This window comes from Bombus terrestris, chromosome 13 (genome assembly GCF_910591885.1).
Source record: "Bombus terrestris chromosome 13, iyBomTerr1.2, whole genome shotgun sequence".
NCBI classification, from domain to species: Eukaryota; Metazoa; Arthropoda; class Insecta; order Hymenoptera; family Apidae; genus Bombus; species Bombus terrestris.
In genome coordinates this window covers 4,321,575-4,342,659 of record NC_063281.1, presented here as the reverse complement: position 1 = coordinate 4,342,659, position 21,085 = coordinate 4,321,575, and the positions used below count along the sequence as shown (strand labels likewise).

Sequence of the window (21,085 nt, the reverse complement as noted above, 5' to 3'; positions counted from 1 at the left end):
ATTTAAGGTTTCGCGTGTCATAAAATCAAAAAATGTAGGCAAATACTACAAGTTTTGGTCGTGTTTTATAGACTTTTAAAACATCTAAATTTATCGTACAATGTTTTTTTTGTAAAAATACAGTAAGGAAAAAGTATTTTTATATACTTTGGATGGAGTTATCTATTTTTATAATTAACGAGTTATGAAAATCGTAAACAACAATTCCCTTACTTTTAAGATATTTCTCTCGTTATTACTTTGTATCATAAATCTCGAGCCAGTGCCATTTAAAATCTTTCTTTTTTTTTCTTTTTTACTTTATTTAAATATCTAATTTCCTCGTACAAATCGTTATTGCCTTCCGGGTCTAAGATTCTTCGCTTATTTGTATTTCCATTTCCATTGTACTTCATTTCCAAAATATAAAATAGTACCAACATTCGAACTAATTCGAAATATAGTCTTAATAATGTATGGCGCTATCTGATTTTAGCACGAATTTATTCGTTGATAAATTGATAAACAATTGTGCTTACACTAGTTGAAGCAATTAAACAGTAATCGTTAACAATAAAAGTAGAATTTCTCAGAAGTAGGAACGATATCTTCGACAATAATGTGAACACTAAATATTTTGTAAAATCGTCAATCTCTGTATGATAACCCTTAAAACAAATGAGTAACCATTTTTACGTCATACAAAATTCCAGAACTTTGCTAGTCAACTAACAGAGTAATAAAAGGTGGAGTTGCCTCGCTTTTTTAGTAAATAATTTCGCCGTTTCAATCTTACTTACTAATACTAATCAAACTTACACTGACCGACAGTATATGCATATTTAAGATCTAGATGCCAAGTTGATATTAAACTATAATTTTCTGTGCAATAGAAGCCAAAATAGAATGAAATCAAATTTTTTCAGAAACAATATTGTAACATATATATATATATATATATATATATATTTAGGTTAAGGTTTTATTTATTGCAATATTTTTGAATAAACTTGTAAATGGAAAAAATCATAAATGAGCAAAAATATAAAGATAATATATAAAAATACCTAAATCTGAAAAATATCTAATGAGGTAGGTGACTTTATAAAAATTAGAAAGATATTTTACACTTTATAAGATTCATATTTCATTTTGCGTACAAATAATTACGTGCTGTATATATTATTGAATGTCATCGCAAAATGAAATTTACGCTCATTTAGACAAATACCTATATACACATTTTCTTATAAGTATAGAGTTTTCCCGTACCTATCTTTGTCACCATGTTACATAGATGTACAGGATAGTACGAAATAAATTTCAAAATTTTATAATTTACAGCATAATTATTTACAAATATGTAAAGTAATTAGAAATAGATTAAGATTAACTGAGAATTATTTATATGTATGTGCATAATAATAAGTACGTGCTATAGCTATATAAAGTAATAAGTATAATTATTTGTCTAAGCTTGTGCGTCATGGACGAATGAATAAACGAATATCAACTCTCATTTCCGAGAAATAAGTTCAATAAATTAGAAGAACGGTACGCATAGTTACCAACTAGATGACATCACATACATTCAACCAATAATCATAAAATTATCATCGAAATCACCATTTATCATGAATTGCGAAAGATAGGTATCAATAAAAAGGAATTTTAATTCCTATGCTATATATTATATATATTATGTATGTATACATATGTAAGTGGTTCCATAGAATCAACCAGCAAATTTGACGCACATAATGTAGTTATCTTGTAATTAACACTCGATATTATTACTTATTATACACTATTTATATAATTTTATTGTCGAATTTTAGAATTTGTTTTAAGCTTTTAATCATACGATTAATCAGTTCAATTACAATTTCATTTATTGTGATTTTTATCAACTTCTCCATTCGCATACCGTGGAACTGAGTGACTGCTGTATAAAAGGTTTGTCTTCAAATCTCCGAATAATATTCGAATTACTCTTTTTGATACACCCTTAGGTTTGAATGCCATATGCCCATATATTCACATTTGCATAAAGCATCTGTATAAGGAATAATTGAAAAGAATAAGATGCTTTATAGCGTAAAAGAGGATTTGTGAGCCAAAATCCACGCTTCTCATTATTAAATCTAACTGTCTTTCCACGTAAGTCTTTTTTCAAGATGCATACCGAAATGCATATTTTATTAACATTCGTATATTATTAATACAAATCGGCCAAAGTCACATACTTATGAGGGTCAAAGTAAATACAAATAAGATATATATACGAATATGCTGCAGGCATATTTCAACATACAGTCAATACGTACTTGTAATAAAATGTTTACAGAAAATCTTTAACTTTCTCCCTTAATCAAGAAAAATCGAAAATATCCGCATTTTTCTAAATGGGGTGGTATATCTTTCCTATCGAGAACTAATCATTATTAGATCGGTGAGTCCAATGACTTACAACGATACATTTTTTGAGAATATCACAGGTTCCTTGTCCAATTTACTGGCTGAGCAATACTTAAGAAATCCAAGGCAATGCAAACATTTGTACTATACCTTTTGAATTTTAAAACACTCGACGAAACCTCATTTATTTAAACTGATCGATGACGGATGGTTCGTATAATGAAAATTTCTCGAAGGTCCTTAGTATTAGGTTATCCAAAAAGTTTCTTTCGTTTCATAAGGTAATAACAGATGAACAACAATTTCTGTTCTATTTCTATTATTATGTTCGTTGTGCATCTATTATTTCCTTATAAAACGAAACATTTCAGACAACCTAATATTAAAGATTCATGTTCAAATAACAGGAGCTCATGTCCAGATAGATACGTTTAATCCACGGATCAGTTGATATACTAATCTTTCACTAACTATGATATCGTTCGCTTCAATAAATGGGATTCTATTGGAAGTGGAAATGCTTCTAATTCTTAAATATATTGATAAACGAGTGGAAATTCCTAAAATGTGAAAAGTGCGATGCATTTAGTGCAAGATTAGCATTATTAGTGCAAGATTTATATTTTTGTTGTGTCGTTAAAGCGATGATAAAACAACACTCTTCTACTGTCAATTTTTTACTTTTGCCATGACTGGGATCAAATACTTTGCTATATTTAAACTAAAACGAGGAATATATCTGTATTCCTCAAGGTTAGACATTACAAAATCATATAGATTTTATAAATTATACAATCTTGTAGAATGTGACTAGAAATACATACTTAAGCTGCTCTAAGGGCACAGTATCGAACATTTGTAGTTTTTCGATAGTAACGTTTTGGAACATTTACAGCCAGTTCAGAGGATGCGGTTTGTTGACCGATTCGATAATTTTGTCGAATTGATACAATCGGAAGCAGCGTTCATATTGTTCCGTATGTTCGCCGAAACTCCAACTCACGACGTTCTTCTTGATATCACGGAAAATTTGTCCGATGATCTATTAATTTTATCACTTTGCAGTGCATTCTAATTCATTTTTCAATTCAAAGTTTGCTCCTCCCTTCCTTTGCATACCGGAAATGCTTGCTGCAGTCGCAGTAACTTTAAGAGTTCTCTATTTGCTAATTCTTTACACTTCATTGTATTTTTTATTTTCTATACTTTCCGACCGATTCGGTTTTATTAACAAATCGCTTCGTACATTTCGACAGAACCGAATGTCGAAAGCGAACGAATCATGGCTTCACCGTGTACATATGAAATACACGCAAGTACACGGTGTTACGCAAGAGAAACAACTGATTCAGCAAATGAACGATTCGTCGTGGCGTGATTAAGCTGTTATAGTAACAGCTATTACATATTATTATATGTATTATTGTATAATATATTATATATACAAAGAACCCCGTGGTCTGTGGCTGAATTTAGGGTCAATTTTCGTCTAACTTCGATTATTGCTCTTTCATTTATGCTAATTAATATTATCTGCCTTTTTTACTGTCCAATATTCACTAGCAATGCATGGTTACCTATAGTTGCATACGGTCACGGTCTAAATTTTATTTCAAGTATATTTTAAATGTTTACAACAATGCGTTTAAACATGTACGTACGCCCAGATCATACATACATATCTATCTATCGATTTTGGGTATTTTACGTTTGCGTTCTCGTATTATTATGTATGTGCGAGTGTTATCAGTACACGAGTTTAACCCCTTAGATACGATGCACCACTATAGTGGCTTTCGCGGATGTCATCTTTTATTACGACGCGTCATTATAGTGGCTCACTCTACTGATTCATTCGCTCACCGTTTGAACTAAATGATCTTTTTCATTCGTCTTGCTTCGCACTTTTCTCACCCTCGCAACGTTTTATAACAGTGTCAACAATATACAGGTAGAATATATAGTCTTTGTCTTTGATACACCAGTGTCAAATATCAATTGTTGCTTTCCCGTTAAAATAAATCTACCATTATTAGATTCTCTTTTTAACATGTCGATCCGTGTCCTTATAATTTTCTAGAATCTGCAACCTGAAAATGTCGCTTCAAAATAAAAAACGCAGAGCAATTTGGAAAACTATCGCGCAATATGTGTGAAAATTGTGGCGTGGCTCTATGTGTCGTACCGTGCTTTAAGATATATCATACTCAATTGTATTATTAATTATTAACGTAAATTATTAAAGTTAAAGTATGCGCATCATATCTTTAAGAAAAATTATAATTTAATTATCAGAAACATCGTTCCAATGTGCTTGCGTAGAGAACAGCATTGCAGTGCTGTATGGTTTACGCGCACTTCGTGTCAAACTCTACCGTACAGAGAAACAGCCCCGCACATAATTCAACCGTAGCTAAGAGGTTAAGATTGATATAAATTCTCTTCTGAGAAAGTTTCGAGTGAAACGAGTTTTGATGCCAATAGTAATGGATTAAACCGACCAAACCGAAATTCTCCTATAGGAAAACAAAAAACGTCGGACGTTCATCGTGATTTGCTTCTTCTTGCATTAAATAATGCATGTCCGCAATGAGGAGCTACGTAATTCTATTAAGATTCCAGGATTTTGGAGTAAAAAGAAGGAGCAGAGAGCATGTTCATGGCGTAGGGGAGGGGAAGGGTCAGTTAGGAGAAGCGGCGACAAAGCAGCGGCATTTCGCCTCTAAACGACAAAGTCCTGCTTTCGTCCCCAACTAAGAACGTCCTCTTCGTGGAAGAGCCATTGGATCGTACGATTTTGCCTCCATGAATTACCGAACGAGATTCCAGAGCAAATCCTGACGCGCGGGGAATATCTTCTTTCTTTTCCACCGGGAGGAGACCGATTTTGTCTCGATTCGCTGGTCGACGATCGCCTTTACACGGATTCCATCGACCAGTCAAGGCATTCCAGCGATTTCGTGTCGAGCCCTGTGTACTTTTCACCATTGGGATTTGTTGCAGCAGCTCCGCGAATCGGGATATCTACGATTTACGGACAGAAAGCAAACCGTGAACTTGTCTCTACGCGCTACCAACCCTTTTATCGACTTCGCGTGTGTTTCAGCGAACCGGTACCCACGGCTCTGTTCCTTTCACGCTCTCGCCTAACAGAGCTGAAACGATAAAGGCCCTTGAAAAGCCGAAATAACTAAAATTATTTCTATTAATAAATTAATATCCTTATTTCGATCTATATTTTGCTCAATGTATTCCAGTAACAGAAAACGTTGCGAAATAATTAAAACTCTATTGCTGCTGGTATTATTTAGATTCATTCGTTACATCTTTTGGAACATCGAGCTATTCTTATATAATCTCATTTAGCTAATGAATGTTAAATTATGATACTGTCATGTAGCTAGATAATTTTACAATACGATACTATTTAGTTTTAAAAACATTCTCGATTCAATTAACATTAGATAATAAACGTATAAACCTCTAAAGCTATAAATCTAAAACTAAAACGGAAGCCTCACCGATTTCCATGACCATGAAATATCTTGTCAATATTCTAAACAACTTTTCCCTGTGAAATATTCGCAAAAAACTTTAGTTCCTTCATTTCTATACTCTCGATAACCTGACTTATTCTGGATAATCACATTCTCATCTCACATAAGATAAACGAAATCAACGACTCAGGCTTGCAGTAAATAATTATAACGCTACTGTGAAATAAGTTAAGGTATTAAGTAATACGACAGATGCAGTTCATATTAACACTTTGACTCTTACGTGTGAAACAAACGATTCCTATATTTGATAGTGTTCCATTTTAAGTGGGACGATTCGCAAATGCAATTGAAAAGACCGGCAGTTTGCGAGTCTAATGATCCAGCGAAAGCGAATGGTCAGAAAGTAAATCTAATTTCTATCTCTGTAATTATATGGGACAGTCGGGAAATAAATAAATAAATTCATATAATGCATAAGTGTACGAAATAAATTAGATGATAGTTTATCTATCAAATCAAAAAGTTTACTTATCGTAATTATACGATAATAGATTGAGTGAGAAGTGCCGCCGGTTGCCACTGATCTACGTCGAAATGTACGTCCGTTAAAGTGTTAAGCTTTATATTATATTATCGTCATTCGAAGTTGGAAACGCTTCAGCCGTGATATCGAAACTATTCAATTACTAAAATCATACCGTGATCAAAGAGAAACTTTTGCGAATATCTGGAAAATTAGAGTCGAGCGACGGTAACGTGTATAACGATAACTCGTTCAAAATGTTATCCTCGACAACGTATTTCTAAATAATTACCGGAAATTATCTTAAATATCTTTCGCGTAATTGTTGTAATAAAATCTGTATGAAAGATAAAATGAACAACTTATGTCATTTAATGACCGATTAAAGAAATGGTTAGGAGAAAAATTACATTTTTTGCGGAAGTAAATTAAAACGTAATTATCTCAAAATCGTTTCGCGACGAATGAGACAATAATTTATTTAAATAATCATTTTCTCAAGCACTTTACGCACATTGCGTAACCTTGTGCATTTGTGTCTAGACTGCCTCGAAAGCAAGCGATCGTCAGCCATGTACGTTTGACGCAAATATGACAGCTAAAAATTGTTTACAAGCACGCAGTTTCAATGTCATGGCATAGGAGCGTCTGACGTTGAAAGGAAATCCATCCACGCGAACGCTACATCTAGCTGCTTAAATGCAAATGTTCCACGCTCGTAGAAAATACGTCAGAAATGTAACAAAAGGAAATGTCATTTTAAAGGAAACGCAATATTCTCGCGTGATCGAGAATTATTTGCAAAGCATTGAAAAATTGGTTCGTTTATTAGAGGACGTTCGAAAGCGGAGTATACGAAGCTTCTCGAACGGCATCTCCATTCAGAGACTTCGCTGTAGAAGAGCGCGTGGAAAAGGAGACTGTAACCCGAGTGAATGCGAGTCGACGCGTGGGTTGAAGAGGATCGATCGATTAACGATAGATGTGAGCGAGCGAAAATCGTGGAACGATGCGAGTGATCCGATCCACGGACCCACACCTCGAAGGAAAGAAGGTTGCGACGAGAAACGGGAAGAAAAGAAAGGGAATGGAAGGGAAAGGGAACGGTGCGCAAGGCAGAGCAGCGCATGAATCGCCCGTTGGGGCGCTGCAATGCTGGGGCGCGCGTCTCTCGAGTCGGAGGGAACGACGAACCAGCGAGAAAGAGAAAAAAGAGCAAAGAGACCAGCTTCGGTACAGTAGGGAAGAGATCTGGTCCATTCAACGAGCGGCAGGTACGATTTCGAATCGACGACCGCTTCCTCGAAACGGTGCCCCTTCTGCGGGATCTTGAACGACGCTACGGCACGGGCAGACTGCATCTTGGAATACTGGTTTTACCCGTAGCTCCATTCAAGTGTTCTTACATCGTTGGCATCCCTCGATTGCTCGCCAAGAAACTCCTTGATATTCCGCTGTCGTGCCGATCCAGTTTCTTCGTGCGTATTGATAATATCGGCTGGATAAAATAAAAATAGCAAAACCGATAGTTTAGGGGACCTGTAAAACAGATTAATCTGGACCGAATCGGTGATTTAATACAGAAAAGAAATAAACTGCGTGAAATTATTTGATTCTCTAGAGATTTTTATTCATTGATAAGTACACTACCGTTGAGAAGCATCCGGTCACTTACTTATATTTCACAAGGTATAATTTAATTACTATATAGCAAGTAAAAATTTTTCGTTGAAAAATGACGATTATATTCCGTATTAGTATTCTATCATTATGACATAATAAAATCGAATTTAAAACACCAATTCGTTTTTAAGGAAAATGTATAACACATTCTTTAAAACACAGATCAGATAAGAAAAGCTCTTCCAAGTTTATGAAAATTTGTAGTTCATTGTTGTAGTTCATTTTAATAACAATATTTTTAAATATGTAACCGCGTATTTAATTTTAATATATTATCAGCCAATTTTTAAACAAATAATTAAAGTTTATTATTTGTTGGTTTTATAAAATGACGTTAAGTATTACCTTTAGCCATTAGTTTAAATAAATAAAATAATAAATAAAGAAAATTGTACGCTTCTAACGTAACTAATAATTTATGTATATATATATATATATATATATATATATATATCTCCTTTATTAACGTTTCTAAATGTTTATTATAATTCATTACACTTTTTTTAATTGCATATATTCAACCTATCGATTTCGGTACATTTACCGACAATCGCAAGAATGGATCAGTATTCTGTATGTTTATGCGTATTATTGGCAAAGAGTGTGTAAATCAGTCGGATGCTTTCTGCCAAGTCTTCTGGGGATGTTGAGTGGCAGTTTTTAGCCGATGGGTTTATGTGATTTTTACTCCATTTAGATAAGCATTGGCGTAGTTTGTAATTTCCTCTTCAACCGTGGGTATTTTTATTGTTTCCCTTGCGTCGTCGTTTCTCACGAACCATGACGCGTTTAGAATTGATCTCAAAATTCCAGATAGGAAATTTTCCACTTTTTTCTTTTTTTTTTTACATTTAACTTTGGCAGATATGCTCCAAATCCAAGTCCATATCTTCAGATAGGTTTGGCCTTGTAGACTTGGGTTTTGTAACCTGTTGTTTCCAGTGAATTTCGAGCGTCTGGCTGTGAACCAGTAGACAGATTTTCTTGTCATTTTTACTTGTCTTATTTTTTCTTTAATATGTTTCTTCCATTTTAATTAATTATATAAGTGCAGTCCGAGATATTTAACGGTCGATCGTAGAATTTCAAGATTATGAAAGTTTACTCTGGAAATTGAATTCTTATCGGGGGTGAAAGTAATGCGCGAACATTTGTCTGAATTGATTTTAATTTTGTTGGGTTCCGTCCAGCTCTCTACCAAATGATCTTATAGATTTTGTTTGTAAAAAGAATAGTAATAAAAAAGAATAGCAATTGTTGATGTTGGAACATCTGCAGTGAATATGAAGTATAAAATAGGACCAAGAACATTTGCTTGTGAAACACCGGCATGAGTTTTCCACAATGGAGGGCCTACATTTTTAATTTTTATTTAAAAATACCTTTTTGGTAGATGACCCAGTAAATATCTTTAGGAAGAATTTTTGCAGTTTTTATAATAGCACTTTGTGCCAGTTATTCAACATCTAAAAATTTTGCAATGCAATATTTATCTTCCTCTGCCTATGTCCTATCGTATCGCGATTCTTCGTAAATGCGAACTGTGTAGCTGTTTCTACTATTGGTCTTTTATGCATCAGTTTTTCGATGACTTTGAAAATTATTCGAAAGAAGGAAATTGGCTTGTACAGTTAATATTATTTCTACACACTCCCAGATTTGTGAGAAATAACCTGTCCTGGATATGGCGTTTATCAGAATTCTTGAGAATCTTATTGCCTTATCCGCTAGTTCTTTGAATATTTTTGCCACTATAATGCCGTTATATATCCGCGCGTTTGACTGATCTTTGTGTCTTTAACTCTTTCTTTTTTGCAGCGCTTTATGAGTTAGCGTGGTGTACTTGTCATTAGATAGGTCTATTTGTAAATATTTCTTGTATGTAGTCGGCCATGGTTTCTGCTTGGTTTCGACAGATTTTGTTCAACATCCATCTTCTGTTTATATCGCTGTTTATATCTTCTGTTTATATATATATATAAATATATATATATATATATATATTTGATCATTTTGCAAAATAACTCTCGAGACCAAAGTTTAAATATACCATAATTCGTTATCGTTGAAAGCTGTATAATAGAACTAAATAATTATCTCGAGAACTGTGGCATCGTTAGAGAACTTGGACTCTGTAGGACTAAGGAATGCAGAGAAAGTATACGAGAATCGAGGAACACACGATGAAAGACGAAATAGAACAAATAAAGAACATGAATGAAATATGGACGTTTATCAGCAGGCAAAGGAGAAGGATAGGAATAACAAATAAAATTAGCCTGCAGGAATGGAGAAAATATTTCGTGAAATTAATACAAGGGGAAAGACAAAACATACAGAAAGAAAGGAATGTAGGGGTGCTTACCCTAATTCTCGCTTGAGAATGGGCAGGAAGGAAGGACCATAATGAAGAGAGAACAGGAAGTAAAGAGGATCCAAACAAAAAAGTTAGGAAGGGAAAGACGACAGGAGAAGATCTAAGTATAAAAATAATGACAAGAATTACGAATCTGATGAATAGGGTATGAATGTTTGAAGGATTACCAGAAAGATGGAAAGAGGTAGTTGTTGAAAAAAAATTAAATGCAGAGCTAGAACGGAAAAGGATCATAGCAAAAACGCAAGCAAGTTTCAGCTCTGGAAGAAGTACAATAGATAATGCTTTTATCCTGAATTACGAGATAAACGTAGAGATCAAGGAAAAAGGGGAAAGCTGCTTTTGCGTTTATCGCCGACCTCGCAACTGTTGTCGATAAAACAAGCAGGGACAAATTGGGCAAGATCATGGAACAAAAAAAGGTCAGTAGGATGCTGAGAAGAAGAATAGACGAAATTTATGAAGAAACGGGAAGTAAAGTAAGAGTGAATGGGAAAATGCCGGGCAAATTTTACGCAACAATGACTCTGAGACAAAGGTGCCTCTTGAGAGTCCAACGTTATTCTCGACGAGCACAGCGGATTTAGAAAAAAAACTGAGAAGAGGACAAGCAGGAGGAATAGTAATAGGAAGAGGAAAGATATAGCCATGTAGGCGACATAATACTGTTAACGAAAAACACATAGGAGTTAAAGGAAACGATAGAGAAAATGAACAGGAAAGTCGGAGGCATTAATATTCAAAAAAGGGAGAAGCCAGAAAAAAGGGCAAAAAGGAAATCGGACGACGAAGAGACAGAATAAGTTAAAGACTTTAAGTATTTGGAAGATATTCTTCAAAAAATAAGAATTTGAAAAGCGTTTGAGTAAGAGAGCTAAAAAGGGAAATAATAAAAATAATAATAAAGAAATAACAAAAAAATTACAAACCAAGTACATAAAGTGTGTTCCAAGGTTAGATTTTAACATGCCGCCGTATATAGCGGCAACTTTTGTTTGAAGAAACAAAAGTGGACAATTTAAGAATAGGAGCGAGCAGAAGAGGAGAGGCAAGATATGAAGAAAAATCGAGGACAAGATATATAATGAAGATAGTGCTCGAATGCTGGAAGAAAATGAACTCGGGAAACAAGGAAAAAATGTTGAAATAAAAAGAACGAGGAGAAGGGCATAAATGAAAGGACATACGCTCAAGACAACGTGTACACAAGACCCGAACGTGGCAGAAGTTCTAGTAGAGATTGACAGGACGGAGAAGCGACAGCCACGATATCACAGAATAGCAAAAGAAAGGTATGGCGCAAAAGACAGGGAATTAAGGGAGGAAAGCAGGGCAAAGAAGAAGGAGGGATCGATCGATGATAGCGAGATTCAGATGCTATAATGAGGAAAGAGTTAATAAAGTTTGAGTAAAGGAAGAGAGAAAGAAAACACCTCATGGAAGGATAGAGGCAATTTGAAAGAGAAAGGGAATGAACTAAAAGCATGATCATACGGGAACAAAAGCGAGGAAAGAGATAGACGAAAAAATAGTAGAGAAGTGGAGAAAGGGAAATTAGCTGAAGCTTAATAGGATTCGCGAAGCATTTTAGTTATGTTAATTATTGTAATTGTATTTACAGCACTACATTGATATTGTATATTGATTTCAAGTCCGAATTGCAGAAAAATTTAGCTATCTATAAAACTAAATGATAAGAAACAAATAATAAACTGTATAAAGAATCAATGTGAAAATTGTAGCCGAAACAAAAACTCAACTTTCTTAAAGGAGATATTCCGAACTGTTGCAAGATTATAACCGTGTTTCCAACCTTCATTTATAGTTCACGATAAAGGTGAATACAGGCTCGCGTGTTTCTTTAAAAATTAAACTAATACACGTGTGACGATACTTTTGATCGTCGTTGTATATAACGATAAAATCAATTTATCGTCGTATATAATGATAAAGAAAGAAATTTTATCACAGATACAATGAGTGTCCGCATACTTGCTATAAAAGACTTTGTATAAAGTATCTTGAAGTTTTATTAACACTTTAATGAGGCGCGGCTGTCTATATGGTTATATCGGAAAAGTTTCGATCCTATCTGAAAATATATATACCAGTTCATACACGGTATGAATAGTCATTTAAGCGTATAATAAATATAAAAAATGTTAATACTGAGACTTATGAATATTGCGAATGACTGTCTGTTTAAATAGTTTCGTGATCTTTGGAAGATATATGCTTGTACTTGAAATGTGATTGAGTATCCTGTAATTTCTGTATACATTTTCAGAATCGTTAAAAATTTTACCAATATAATCATGATAGTTTGGTGCGATTACTGCGTTAACGAAACTTTTTAATTTTTCGTACTACACGCGCAATATGTTCGTAAAAAATGTACGAATAGTTTCGCGAGCCACTGTATTTACCGTTATTAATGTCACTTTCAAGTGCCTACCAAGTGCAAAGGTACCTTTTAAAACAATTTCTTATTTCTAAAAATATAGCTAGAAGCATATGGACCGAGACGAAATCTGGTGTTGTTGGATTCCCAGGAGGGAGTTGCGCGAAAAGCAAAGGGTGACAGCCGGTAGTTAGGGCCGGCAAGTATGGGAGAAGGGGCCTGCACCGGGCCCCACTTCTTTCTCTCAGGAGTTCCTTCGAGTCCCACATTACGTGGACATAAAAGGCAACCCTGGCATGGAGACCGTCTCTCTGACACATTGACACAGCCTCTGAACCACCGTCTGCCCCGTCCTTCCACTACCTTTCTCGAGATTCTCTATTTTTCTTTAGCCGCCGCGCCGTTCGAGATCGTCCGCTCCATCCCTCGCCGCGTTTCCGTTCGGCTTCTTCACCGATTCGATATCGCTGTTATCCGTCGATCTTTGTCTATCCGCTTCTTTTTGTATCTGCAACGTATGCAATTGAATATGTAGTATAATACGTCGTCGTCTGTTCGACAATGAAATCATGAAACTTCTTTAGAGTAACTTAAGGTTGGATATCCTCGTATCGTATCACAAAATTGAACGATTTATGTTAACTAATCAGTTTTCGGCCCAAACTGCTTAATACTTTTTTTACGGAGAATTGAAAAATGCATCAAAAATGGATTGTAAAAATGGCATGTAAGAAAGGATTGAAATATCTTATTAAATATCATGGGTTTCCCCTGTAAAGTCAAACAACTTCCATATGAAACGCCTTTTTGTATTTTCAATGACTAACCACATCATAAAGCGTATAGGAATAAGCCGGACTTACTGTAACTTTGAATATAACATAGAAATAGTAAAATAATATTAAAACAAATGCTAATGTTATTGGCTTAAAATTTTTGTCCCTGACTCTCGAACTATTACGAAATAATACCGGATGTTCGATGTTATCGCAAATCTACTACAAGTATCTTTTACTCTTCACTGTTTTCGCAATCATTAAAAGAAAATGTCATATTATTTTTTCTTTTCTGGATATTTATAACATTATCGATTTTTCTAGAACTTGAAGCGTGATTAATACTAACGAAAAATGCCAAATTAATTATAATATATATATGTATCTTTTACCGTTTATTCTTCTCACAACGACTAGAATTCTCTTCTCTTATCTTAGCACTAGGAGCTAACACTAGAGAAAAGCTAAAAATTAACAAAATAAGTAATTTAGTGCATAAGTTTCTATAAACGGATATAAAATAGTAAAAGTTGTAATAAGTTTATAAGATAAAATCAAAAAGTGGAAAGATAAATTTTTAAATCGTTAAAGTAAGTTAGAAACGTGAACTGAAAGAAGTTAATATATGTTACAATTAATTGAAACAGGTTTGTTAAATAATTTCGAAATAATCAACTTTAAATATGCATTTACTTTGCCCCTCCACAAACTGGATTCTTTCCGAACATACGTGACTCGATAGTTTATTTATAAATACAACTTAAAATTTATGTTTTCTGCACCAACAAGACCATAAGTGTATGTTCCGAATCGATGGAATTAAAAATTAAGGGATAAACATACGTGTTTTCGATTAAAAAATGTTTCTCGCCGCTTTTAGAACACGTCTGTCCCATTGTAACCGGTAGATTCTTGTATGACGCACGTGGGGAATCCTCGTGTCCATAACTAGCTTCGATAGGTAATAGGTATGTAATAAATTAAGGTAAAAGGAAGCGCTTCGACTCTGACAAAACATGCTCGAATGACTGGAGAAACGAACGGCTCTAACTTCTGCTAAACAAATGTGAGTACAAGTTGCAAAAAGTGTTCAAGTGAAAGTATTGCGTTCGATGACTTCATGAGGTTATTGCTGCTACGAACCGGTCAGAGTTTTTTGAAAATAGTGTCATAAAAAATGTACAAGTTTAGAAACTCCGACTTGGTTAATGACGCGAACGACGTAGCCAGAAACAAGCCCCAAAGCGAACCTCTTGACGGCAAATGAACAGTCCAACTCACTCTAAAGTGACTCAGCTATCATTCTTTGGTGCGATGGCAAAAAATCGACATCCTCGTATCGCATTTTATTGTAATACGCAACTGCCTGTCTATGATACGATACGAAGATACGCAATAAATGAATGTCCAGCTAAAAGATCGAGCTAATAAAAGAGAAAATCAAACGATGTTTTGAAAATGAACGATCATTAGCCGCGAAAGAACGAACAAACATTATTCTCTGCCATTCGCTTTCTTCTCTCGTATTATCTTACTGCTATTCTTTTCTTTCTGTTTTTTCTTTACATTCCGAAAGGTATATCTATTATTCGAAGTTGTATTTAAAAATTGTCTCACCTTTTTTAACGATAAGATATTCTACTTTTATCAGTTATCGGTATACTTGAATTAGAAGCAAAATGTAAAATTACAGATTGCAATTATGATGAACTCATGAAACGAATTTACGCATATACAGGTGCAAATATATCAAGTATTACACTAAACAAATATGAAGTCTGTATATATTAATACTTTGATATTATTTTAGTAAAAGATGATAGTTGATAAACATAAATAAATTTTACTAAAAATTGAATTTTATTAAATACTATTTCGCGTAAAAAGTTAATCAAATATCAGAGACATTACAAATTATCTACATCATAAATTTTTGTTAAATTGGGCTGCCGATTAACGTATTACCATTAACATATTAACATACCGAAAATTAGTCATAAATCATTCTATAAGAAGTATAAAACGAATGGCTCTTTCTTCGATGGAAGCAGAAATTTCAGAGAAAAGATCTCCCGAATCCTCGTGAATATCACGATCGTCGATTGTACGGTTGACTCAACGAATAGTTCTATCCAACTGGTAGTCACAATCCTTCTCTGTTGGCAAAAAAGTCAGCCGAGAGAGACTCGTTAGAGTTAAGTCATCATCTGTCTCTCGTAATTCAGAACGCGGAGGATGCACGAGTCTATCTCAGCCGCAGCAAGATCTCCTTGATATCTGCACGCGCGCCGGTACTGAATAAGGTGAGAGAGGAAAGCGCGACTGGTTTCGCTGCGCGTTGTACGTTGTATCGAACAAGGGCAAAGAATTCGCTTCTAAACGATCGAACTTTTTCTTCTCTTTCACTCTTAGCTTAACTTATCCCGCGAGGTTTCTCAAAAATTGCTTCATTCCGTCGCGAAAGGAAACGTAATTTAAACGACGTCCACTGATCAGAAGTATTCTGACGAGCAAATATAAGCGTAGAAATAAAATACATACGTACACTACCGTTCATAAGTATCCGGACAACTTTAACAACAACATCTGAGAACAGCATTTGAATGTGATGAAAATTCACGAATTAATAATGAATTAATAATTTCAAACAAATAGAAACCTGCTACTTTTTCATAGAATCGGAAGACTACAAATTGAAATTATCTATTACTACGTAATGTGCTTAATTTCCCAAGAAGATGGGAATAGTATATTTTATTATCCGCTATGCGTTATGTGTATACAATGCGAAATAGCTCACAAATGTACATATGCGTACATTTGCCACAAAAAACTTTTATGTGTATGTATATCGTGCGTGTTATGTAAAACATTTTCAAATTCCATTAGCAGTATAGCGAGACGTAATTGCTATAGTTATATCGGCAGAATTTGAGCTCAATCCGAAGATATATATAAAAGTTGCAAGATATTTACTGCAAACTCATACAACAATACAACTCAATGTAATAAATGTTAAAGATGGTCTCACTGAATACCGAGACACGAATATTGCGGATAATTGTCTATTTAAATATTTTTGTAGTTTCTTTAAAATTCATGTTCGTACCGGACATCTTGTAATTTTTTATACATATTCAGAATCGTTTAAAATTTTACCAACGTAATCACGATAGTTGGGCGTCGTTGTAGTGCTAGTGAAATTTCGAAATTTTTATATAACACGCACCATATACGCATGAAAGTTTCCTATGCTACGTGTACAAATGCTTTTGCGAGCCATTGTGTACGCATACGTCATGTATAACATAAACGATAAACCAGCGAAAACTATTCAATAACCATCGAATGAAACGGTTGTTCGAGTTTCAGAAAGTTAAATCTTATTTCTATGTTATGTAGCTAATTGCTAACGCAAATATGTAATTCGAATGGATGAAAAATCGTTAGAACAGCGACTGGTCGCTGGATCAGATGAGTGCTGGCAACAGAAGAAGAAAGAGAGAAAGAAGGAAAAGGAGGAAGAAAGCGAGGCAGGTGAGGCAAGGTGAGAGACGAAACTGGTCGGTCCCTGAGGTTTAACCAGCTAACGAGTAAAAAGCATGAATGGACGCCAGCACGGCGCCGTACATTATCTTGCCTCCTTGTCTCTTTATTATTATTCTCTTGGCCCCTTTTATCATTCCTCCGCCACCGCGCCGCCGTTTCCTTTTCAGTTCTCACTCGCTCCCTTTCTCTTTCTCGCTCTCTCTCTCTCTCTCTCTCTCCCTCTTTCTCTCTTTCTCCCTCCCTCTCTTTTCTCCTGTTGCCTCTCTCATTCTCTCTCTCCTTCTCTCACACGCACCATCGAACCTTGCCACGGACTATACTCTGCAGTGAGCTTATCTTCGTTCCTCTTTCCCTTTCCTTTCTTTTTTCTTGTTCTTTCTCCGTCACTCCTTCCTCCCTTCTTTCCATCCTTATCTCGCTGGTTTCTCTACCTACCTCTAATATCCCGTTTGTTTCGAAGGGAGATCAGGTTTATGGTGCACTGACAAGACCGTGTAACCTGCTCCTACGGCTATACCAGATTATTCATATACACGTATACGTGTACGTACCAAGGACCTGTTGATATTCTCTAAACTCGAGAGTACACCACTGCTAAACTGCGGATATTTTCTTATCCACTGTTATTAAATTGCGGGCATTTGTAGGATATTTAAAGATGCGAAATTGGTAAGAAGACTACCAATGTACTTCGCCTCCACGCACACTGTAACGCGATATCGTACGACAAACTGAAATTCATAGTGGTGTAACCTAAGATTTTAAGAATTTGAATTTAATCATGAATTAAAAGTTTTAAAAGTATCAGTAGCCCATTTGAGGCCATTGTCTTCTCAGTCTCGTAGAATCCTGTTCCTTCAAGAGTGGTCGAACGAGAAGATTAGCGCGAAGATTTAGTTCGCTAGCTATTGCTTCTTCCTGTATTGTCTCTGAGATGAATGTCGAGGAATGGATGTTAGTTTGTATAATGACAATATTGGATTTACAGGCACATATCTCGATACTATATGTGCATATCGGCCTTATTATCGTTTCGTGAACAAGTATTTTATTCTCCAGCGATAATCTTGACTTTCTGCCAAGTAACCAATGCAGTACACACATATTTCTATATCTTCCATTCCCTTCTAATTGAGTTTATTGTGCAAGTGAAGACCGTTAAATATAGTAGGGCCGTACTGATGAAAGATGCGGTATTTTTATACTGCTAATGAACAGTAGGGGGCATTGCCCTTGCCTTAAGGAGAAGAAGCTTATATGGGTTGACTTAATCTCACCGATTTTAATTTTGCATTTGCTAGTCCAATTTTGGAGAAAATTTAGATGGTCTTGAAGGTAGGAGGATACGATATTAGACTTTTCGTGGCTTGCAAATATCGCTGCATCATCGGCAAACGTTCGTATCGTAGTATTTAGAGTGATTGGTAATTGAAAAGACGGCAGAAACTTCGCCATTTATTCTGGTTCTGAATTGACGATCGTTTGTATAAACTGATTAAATTGAAGAATGTTAGTAAATAGAACTTGATTTTATATATAACAGAATGCCGTCGTGCCATATTTTTTCAAATTACTTTATGATCAAACCCAAGATGTTAAACAATAAACGAAAGACGAAAACGCTTCAGGAAGCGTTGATGGCGAAAAATTTATATCTGTGTGATATGCATTATTTATTATGGACACATCTGTATCGGCGAAATGGTACGGATTGAAGTCAGGATTAGGTTCGAGTTAAATTCGGAGAAATTCATTTCCGCCAGAAACGAATGCGATATTCGTATTCAACGCGTTAAAATGAGTAGAATGACGTATAATATGCGTAAAAAAAGCTTAGAGGGGTCAATGATAAAGTTTAGCCTGAAAACTAAATTTTCGTTTTCCAAGAAATGTTAAAACTCGACGTTCTCCCTTTCCCCGTCGACATGAAAGTGGAAGTTTCAGTCAATACCCATATACATTTTTATGATTGTATTGTACTATTTGCAAAATTGTATTTGAGTAGTTTCACTGGATAAACATTCACTGGATAAAACTAATCTTTAGTTAAGCTTCATTTCTTAAAATATATTCACAAAAAAATAAATTTACATGAAAATCCACAGGCTACGCATTACCACGTCTTCGCGAAATTGTAAAAAGATCTTTTGAACATAGTCTGTTGCACGAAGTACGTAACTTTTATCTTGAGTGAGTTTGATGTGCGTTATTCGTTGAGACACATATCGATAGCGACACGTTTCCGTTCGAACGGACATTGTTTCGTGCAATTAAATATGATTATTTATACAGTTAGATCATCTGACATCATTTTGTCGAGATTACTATTTTAATAAGTGGATATTACTATTTTTTGAGAAGAGATGCCTGATCGATTTGAAATTGGCTTTTGATTTTTTAAATTGATACACATCTCTAATGGGCGAGCAGAAGACTATAAGTTAGAATTATTAGCTTTGCAGAGAAGCGCTTACAATGTTTAAAGTGCAGTGTACTATCGGGTATTGAATTTTCGATATGTATATATATATATAGGTATTATTAGCATGTCAGATAAAAGAGCAGAAAAGAAGCAAAACGTATTATTAGAACCATAAACGAAAGACAGCAATGTAGAAAATAGAATACTTATCCTGTTGACCAAAGTTTAACTTATGTTCCCGTATATTATTTTACCCGTCCACCAGAGTTTTTTTCTTTTATTACAAGATCGTAGTACATTCTTTTCTTAACACGATCGTTTCAAATCTCGAACCTGTTGCGTGTTTTAGATCGCTACAGGTCGAATTGTTTCCTTTTATCGTTAGAAAATTTGAAAAAAGATAGGAAAAGATCGTTAGTAATATGCATGATTTCTTGCCTCAAATACAAGATCCGACCGAATAACACGTGAAAGCGGACACGACGTGATTGCTTGTAAAAGAAATAAGAAAAGAATATAGAATACATTTTTTTCGGTCAAATAAATTTGTCGGGTATATTTGAATATAGCTAATTCCGGACTGGACAGGACTAAACAATGGACAATTAGGTCATTCTGCGTGTGAAAATAGTTCGACAAAGTAGAATAACGCTTTTTTCACGCTTTTTGTTTCCGAGAAAGGTAAATTTGAAAATTTATCATGCGTCTACTAGGCCTATTCTCAATTAAACATGTTCGAATTTCATTTGCTCGAAAATTGAGCCTTAAACGGAAAGATTTTCACATGTAGAATGACCTGCCGATTATTAGTCCTGTCCAGTCTGGAATTAACCATGTTCAAATATATTTGATCAATTTTTAGACTCGGTTTTCTCAGAAACTAAGCCGAAAATGAGAAGATTTTATCGATATTTTTATCGAAAAAAATTTAGTTCAAACTAAGCAACATAAAAAATCAGAGGACTGCAACAGATTAACGCTTAAGCTCTGATAATTGTTTGTTGAAAAGATAAAATTGCACAAAGAAAAATGCATCATTCTCCTATTAACGGTAGCTTCATTTTCAGGAAAGATTCGATGTCGACAATTTCGAAATGGATAAAATAACGACTGTTTTACATTGTACAATGCACCACTGATATTGTATCACGTTCTACGTTTATAGGCTTGTTCATAATAATTATCGCAGTCGGAGCAACTAGTAATTTTTAAAATACAAATGACTCGAAATAAAACCAAAATGATTCGGTCTGCTATCGATGTCATCGCAATATCGAGATATTAAACGAGACAATTGAGACAGCAACGTTAATCCTTCAAAAGTCATATGTACAGTCTAAGGCGAATGAGCAAATAGTATAAAGAAACGTATACAAGCAAAAGATTGTTACTTTAAATAGGTTTATGAATCTTAGATTCCATTGTAGCGCAATTACAGTGGCTGCAAAGAATATTTT

At 34.7% G+C, this 21,085-nt stretch overlaps 1 pseudogene; it reads right to left on the bottom strand.

Annotated features, from left to right (window-relative positions):
- Window positions 1–6,723: 6,723 nt before the first annotated feature.
- On the bottom strand, window positions 6,724–13,284 carry LOC105667201 (annotated as a pseudogene).
- Window positions 13,285–21,085: the final 7,801 nt, after the last annotated feature.